General features: G+C 39.6%; 1 pseudogene; it reads right to left on the bottom strand.

Annotated features, from left to right (window-relative positions):
- Nucleotides 1-6,435: 6,435 nt before the first annotated feature.
- LOC132425378 (proliferating cell nuclear antigen pseudogene) lies at nt 6,436-7,200 on the bottom strand (annotated as a pseudogene).
- Nucleotides 7,201-7,453: the final 253 nt, after the last annotated feature.

The raw sequence follows: 7,453 nt of genomic DNA, 5'->3' as shown, positions 1-7,453 counted from the left end.
ATAGTTAGAAGACATAGGAAAGATTGATATCAAACTTCTGTTCGATGCTTTATCCAGAGATAAGGCCCTAGGGAATGCTAATTGTATTATTTCTAGTAACTTCCCTTATTTGTCCCTTTTTCTGTCCCACCCTCACCCCCCAACAGAGGCAAGAAAGGAAAAGGAACAAAAGAGAGAAATGGCTGATTTTCCAGAGTACACTTATTCTAATAAAGTCACAGAAAGTTGCTACTGACAGCTGAGAACAGAGAAGACATCTAGGGTCTCAGTTTTTCTTCCTAGAAACTCTTTTTGTGTGTTCTCTTTAGTAATAATTGATTCTTAGGTGCATATTGTGATACTTTTTGCCCATTTTACCTATTCTATTTTCAAACAAGCAAAACTGAAGAAAAATAATGTTCTAAGTCTCAAATATGTAGCTAGAAACTACCTGTCTTCTTAGAATGCATAACTGTTTCTCCTCTATTGCTTTTTCTATATGAATAACCAGATCCACCTAATTTCAGAGGTAAAAATTTCAGTTAATAGTGTGAAATACTCTTTATTCTATCAGATTACATGGCTGCTTCACATCACTTTCATTATCAATGTCACCAGCCTGTTATATATCGTCAAATTTCTCAGTTACGTAGGTAGTTTCAGCAATAAAATATGAGAGAGGGGTATACTGCATGCTTGAAACAATGGTTGGATGTGACAAGGACAAATTAAAGGTCATGACACATGTCATTAGGGAAGCAGTCTCTATAGGTTTGAAAAAAACTATCAGATTGATCTATGACTTAAATTTCAACATAATTTAATATATCTGTTCCTTGAACAGATACATCTGTCAACTGATTACCATTATTATTCTCTTTAAGATAGCATTTTCCCCTGCATTGTAGTGGAAGAGTACTAAAGAACATATGAAATAATGAGATGATTCCCGCTCTAGGAATCTATTATTAAAATATTCCATTTCAACTAAAGAAGGCATCCTAAGTACAGACTCATGGAATGGGTACTTTGTAAGGTAACTTTGCTTTGACTGCATTGATTTTTTTCCTTTTTATTATCCAAATGCACTTTCATTTGATACACATTCCAGGGAAGCAGAGTTTAAAAAGTCAAAGGTTTTTTTTCACAATAAATGAAAAGAAATTTTTGAAGTCGTACATGTTAAATTCCAGGCATTTTCTATGGCTCCTGATAGAAAGAAGTTGTAGTATAATGAAATAGTTTGGAAATACTGCTCGTACTTAGAATTCAGAGAGAGTTAAGATGGAAAGTTGTCCCAGAAATACAGGCAAAACTGACAATAGTTCTTTCTGATAAAATATTGGTCTGCTTAACAGAAAAATGTTTTATTAACCCTCAGTTCTATTGAGCACATTTATACATATGCATGATAATAAGCTTATTTATATTCAACCAAACATTCATTTGGCAAGCAGCCTAGAATATTCCACTATTCTAAGAGTCAAACAAATGCCTGAGAGATTCAAAGTCTTTGTTTCTTTTTCAGTATCTCAAATCATAACAATTCTTTGCCCTCTTGTTTCTGCACTCTGTAAAGCATATTAATTGACAGACTACACAAGCTGCCTAAATGGCTTTCTCTATCTACCTTAGAGGTAGAGCCTTCATTTGGGGCTTATATATGATATTTTTAACACCTCTGTGTATTTGAGTGGATGAATTTGGCTTCTAGGCGGACTGAGAAAAGTCACAAGTTTTTATTTTATTTCATCTTGTTAGAGATTCTTTTTCTTTTGGTTCATTGGTGGGAAAAAACTTAAGTCAGGGTTCAGAATTTTTGGCTAGGCAGCTAATAAGAATGATTATTCAGATATTGAGACTACTGATGACCTAAGGAATGACCACTGCCCTTTCTTGCTTTTCTAGGTTTTCTGACTCCAAAAACAGGTATCAGAGTCAGAGAGACCATAGCATTTCTTCTCGGTAGTTGTCTGTGCAGTGTGTACTGTTGGCAAGTCACCTTGCTTTTCCGAACCTCAGTTTTCTCCCCTGTAAAGTGGAATACTGAAGACCACATAAGGTTGTTGTAAAGACTGGAGATAAAGTTTGGAAGTCCAAGTCACCTAGTAGGCACTAGACGCATAAAAATTATTTTCATAACCCCACTTTCTAGGTCTTTGTGAATTTCCCATTTCTTTGGGGTTACTCAACTTTATAAACTGTTTTCTCCCTTTTGTGAATGAAGGGAGGCATCTTCGGTACTCTATGTGTACAAAGAGGAGGATGTTGCTGGGAAACTATGAAAGGAGATTTCCTGGGATGCAGGCTGTTTCTTTTCCTGAGAATTGCAGGTGGGAAACTAAGACAAATACAGCTGGAGCCTGAACCACGGACTCCTCCACTTGACAGAATAGATTCCTTACCTCCCCTCAACATCTTGGGTAAAAATCCACTCCCCCAGACTCCTCTGGAAGCTCACTACTCCAGAGAGCTCCCTTCCCTGGTGGTCTGGTGGAGCCCAGGAATGCTGGCCTTTAGGGCACACAGACCAGACCTGTTTGCTCACTCAGACTCAGAGTGAGCAGCATGGGAGGTCTTGATAAGCTGGCTTCTTAAGCACGTAAGGCACTTTCCGAGCACTTGTATAGGCTGGTGAGACAAATTGTCAAGTGGTCGCTAAGAAGTCTGTATTCAAAGAAAAAAAAAGAATAAAAGCAAGGTTTTTATTAGCATATTATCCTATTAAAGCCCTAAAAGATGATTCTATATAGAATATTTTCAGATCTCTACGTTTAACTTTGGAAAAGAATTATCCTTTCTCTTTAAATAGCCTTCCAGTTCTCCTTTTTTTCCTAAATTACCTGGATGCTAGAAGAATTTAAACCAGGAAGGATGAAAAATTCGTGGCTCTGTAGTTTTCATTCTAAAGGAATTGAGTAAAAAGGAAAAACAAAACATGAAAAATAGATGAAAGTAATACTAAGCTTATACACCCCATTCCATTTTAATATTTCTCTGAATGGGTGTGGGGTTGAGCTACAAGAGGTTTTCAACGGTTACTGAAATCTTATTAGTCCCATAAAACTATATTATATTAGTTAAAGAAGACCTATAAAGTTCTCCTTCTAAAAATCTCCTCACCTCAAGATGATTACTAATTTACAAATTTTCAGAAATTAATTTTTAATTAATTTTTAACTCTAATCAAAAATTACAGTTTCTCTGGGTTAGAAAGAGTAAAATGATCATTCCAGGAATTTTCTATGCTCCTTGGAACTTGCACAGAATTTCTATGTTTACTTGAAAATACAGTTTCTGAATATATTTGCTTTTATATTCAAGAAATTTCATCTTAACTTTTTTCGCTCTTTGGGAAAATATGGTTCTTCTTTTTTTTTATTAGAATATATCGTGATTTTGGGGGGGGGGCCTTCACTGCCGTGGCCTCTCCCGTCGTGGAGCACAGGCTCCAGACGCGCAGGCTCAGCGGCCACGGCCCACGGGCCCAGCCGCTCCGCAGCACGTGGGATCCTCCCAGACCGGGGCACGAACCCGCACTCCCTGCATCGGCAGGCAGACTCCCAACCACTGCGCCACCAGGCAAGCCCCTATATCGTGATTTTTGAAGAGAAATATCATCTTTAACTTGGTGAGAACCTCTTCTACTTTTACTATTTTATCACCCTACTGTAAATCAACATCTTGTCTCCAATGTGTACATTTTAATGAACTTCCTTCAAGATCCTGAAGTCAGGAAACAACTGGTGCTGGTTTGTGGCACTTATTCATCAGAGGATTTGAGCCCCTGCAGAGGATCGGCCTCACTTTTTTAACTGGAGTATAGTTGATTTACAATGTTGTGTTAATTTCTGCTGTATGGCAAAGTGATTCAGTTATAAATATATAATTATTCTTCATACTCTTTTCCATTATGATTTATCACAGGATACTGAATACAGTTCCCTGTGCTATACAGTAGGTAGGTCCTGGCTGTTTATCAATTCTATATATACTAGTTTGCACCTACTAGTCCCAAACTCCCACTCCATTCCTCCCCCATCCCCCATCCCCCTTGGCAACCACAGGTCTGTTCTCTATGTCTGTGAGTCTGTTTCTGTTTAATAGATACGTTCATTTGTGTCATATTTTGGATTCCACAGGTAAGTGATATCATATGGTATTTGTCTTTTTCTGACTTATGTCACTTAGTATGATAATCTCTAGGTCCATCCATGTTGCTGCAAATGGCATTATTTCATTCTTTTATGTGGATCAGCCTTATTTTATTTATTTTTTAAATAAATTTATTTATTTTATTTATTTATTTTTGGCTGCGTTGGGTCTTTGTTGCTGCGTACAGGCTTTCTCTACCTGATGTGAGCGGGGTCTAATTTCTGTTGCGCTGCATGGGCTTCTCATGGCGGTGGCTTCTCTTGCTGCGGAGCACAGGCTCTAGGCGCGCAGGCTTCAGTAGTTGTGGCGTGCGCGCTCAGTAGTTGTGGCTCACAGGCTCTAGAGCGCAGGCTCAGTAGTTGTGGTGCACGGGCTTAGTTGCTCTGCAGCATGTGGGATCTTACCGGACCAGGACTTGAACCCGTGTCCCCTGCATTGGCAGGTGGATTCTTAACCACTGCACAAACAGGGAAGCCCCAGCCTTATTTTAGAATGTGAGGAACCAGCACGTGGTGTGCGTCAGTCTTGCAGGTGCGCTGTTGACAGGCAAAGTGGGAGGTGAAAGAAATGAAGCACTCGGCCCACAGAGGCAAGTGCTGGTGAGATCCTATCACTCATTCCTTATAGATCTAAACCGTGTCTGTCCTGGTCCAACTGGAAATGCATTTTTGGCCGATAAATGCTATTCCATGTGTGAAAAGTACTTTTTAAACTTTATTTATTTATATTTTTAAATAAATTTATTTATTTATTTTATATCTATTTTTGGCTGCATTGGGTCATCGTTGCTGCGGGCGGGCTTCCTCTAGTTGCCTCGAGCGGGGCTACTCTTTGTTGCAGTGCACGGGATTCTCATTGCAGTGGCTCCTCTTGTCGTGGAGCACGGGCTTCAGTAGTTGCAGCACAAGGGCTCAGTAGCTGTGGCTCATGGGCTCTAGAGCGCAGGCTCAATAGTTGTGGCACACAAGCTTAGTTGCTCTGCAGCATGTGAGATCTTCCCGGACCAGGGCTTGAACCTGTGTCTCCCGCATTGGCAGGCAGATTCTTTTTTTTTTTTTTTAAATGTCGAGCTTTATTAAGTATAATTTACATATGATAAAGTACAATTGGATTAGTTTTGAGAGATTCATATAGTCTTGGAGCCATCATCACAACGTAGATAAAATATTTTCATCACTCCAGAAATTTCCATCAGGCCCCTTTGCAGCCAGTATCCTTCCCCAAACCCAGGCACACAGAAAGGTAATGAGTAGTTACCTACTGGATACAGTGAGTTCTACCGTCACTGCAAGTACGACAGAAATCTGTCACTTAATCCACCAAACACAAAATACACCAGAAAAAAGGACTACAATAAAGGAATTCTCAGTATGCAGCATGCCAATTTGTGACCTTGTAGCACAATTACTGCTTGGCCTTTTTCACTTTCTTGGTTGAATCCAACATCCATGGAACTAAGCCACCTTCATCCTTTAAGGGAATAAGTCCCCACAAAAGGCTACTTACGCTAGAGAAATTATTTTTGCACAAACATACTCCTTGGGACCTATCAGATCTACTAAAACTTCCAAGATTCCTGTACAAGGCTCCCTAGGCTAATGAAACACTTCCCGGTAACAGTGCTAGTCTTATAAAGCTGACAGAACTTTGGGTACATTAAGCTTCTGTAAAGTGTTAGTTTCTGCTAGCAAAACTGACAAAATATTATGTATTTTTTCTACTCTCCCCTTTTCATTTCTTGAGCTTAAGTCAGAATACCAAAATAAGTTTGGCAAATGAATCCCCCAAAATACTTTGTCACCTGCTGTATCTGGAATACTTTTTATCACTGTATCTAATGTCATATCAACCTGCTCTAGACTGAAAAAATAAGCTCATTTACATGAGCTGCTTGAATTGTGAATTCTCTAGGATACTTGCAACCATCGTGGTCCAAATGAAGGCACTGTCCTGTGATGCTTGAAATTCAAATGACTTTTATTTAAATTGAAAACAATACTTAAAACTGCATTTAGAGTCAAAACCCTTTTGTTTATAAAAATTATAAGGTGTATTCCTAGGTAAGGCAAAGTTATTACTCGGTTAACAAGACCAGATTTGACTTTGGACTTTACTCTTTGAACAAACTGTAGAGAATGGAGAAAAAAAAAAGTTATTTACAGAAAACAATACCTACATATGTACTCAGAGGTACAAAGACAAAACAGACTTAAGTATGTGCTAGCATCTCAGAAACAGTTCTCAAAGAGCTTAGTTTTATTTCCTTGAATTTTAAGAATGTCTAAGATCCTTCTTCATCCTCTATCTTGGGAGCCAAATATACTTTAAATGTCTCATATCAGCAATTTTATACTCTACAACAAGGGGTACATCTGCAGACATACTGAGTGTTACTGTAGGAGAGAGTGGAGTGGCTTTTGTAAAGAAGTTCAGGTACCTCAGTGCAAAAGTTAACTGAACTGGTTCATTCATGTCTATGGTAACAGCCTCCTCTTCTTTATCAACATTACTCGTTTGTGACAACTTAATATTTCCATTTCCAAATTCTCCACTTGCAGAAAATTTCACTCCATCTTTTGCACAGGAAATTACAACAGCATCTCCAATATGACTGAGATCTCGGCATATACGTGCAAATTCACCAGAAGGCATCTTTACTACACAGCTGTACTCTTGTTCTGGAATTCCAAGTTGTTCAACATCTAAATCCATTAACTTCATTTCATAGTCTGAAACCTTTTCTTGATTTGGAACTTCAAATACAAGTGCCAAGGTGTCCGCATTATCTTCAGCCCTTACTGTAATGATGTCTTCATTGCCAGCACATTTCAGTATTTTGGACATGCTGGTGAGGTTCATGCCCATGGCCAAGTTGCCATCGCAGCGGTACGTGTCGAAGCCCTCGGAGCGCAGGGTGAGCTGCACCAAAGAGACATGGGACGAGTCCATGCTCTGCAGGTTCACGCCGCTCAAGCTGATGTCCCAGCAGGCCTCGTTCATGAGGTCCTTAAGCGCCTCAAGCACCTTCTTCAAGATGGAGCCCTGGACCAGGCGCGCCTCGAACATGGTGGCGGAGTCGCAATGACACGGCTGCTGGCGGAAGGAAGGAGGAAGGTGTAGCCGGCTTAGGCTTCAGAAGATGAGAACGAGCGGCGGAACTAACTCACGAACGCTTGAGACGGAGAAAGCCCACAACCAGCCGGCAGCGCCTGCAGCAATTTAATCGGCAGGCAGATTCTTAACCACTGCGCCACCAGGGAAGTCCTCTAAAGTTTATTTTAAATATATTAGATTATATCAGGAGAATTTATGAACTCTT

The sequence above is a fragment of the Delphinus delphis genome, chromosome 5 (assembly GCF_949987515.2).
Source record: "Delphinus delphis chromosome 5, mDelDel1.2, whole genome shotgun sequence".
NCBI lineage: Eukaryota > Metazoa > Chordata > Mammalia > Artiodactyla > Delphinidae > Delphinus > Delphinus delphis.
This window is presented reverse-complemented; position numbering and strand designations above follow the sequence as displayed.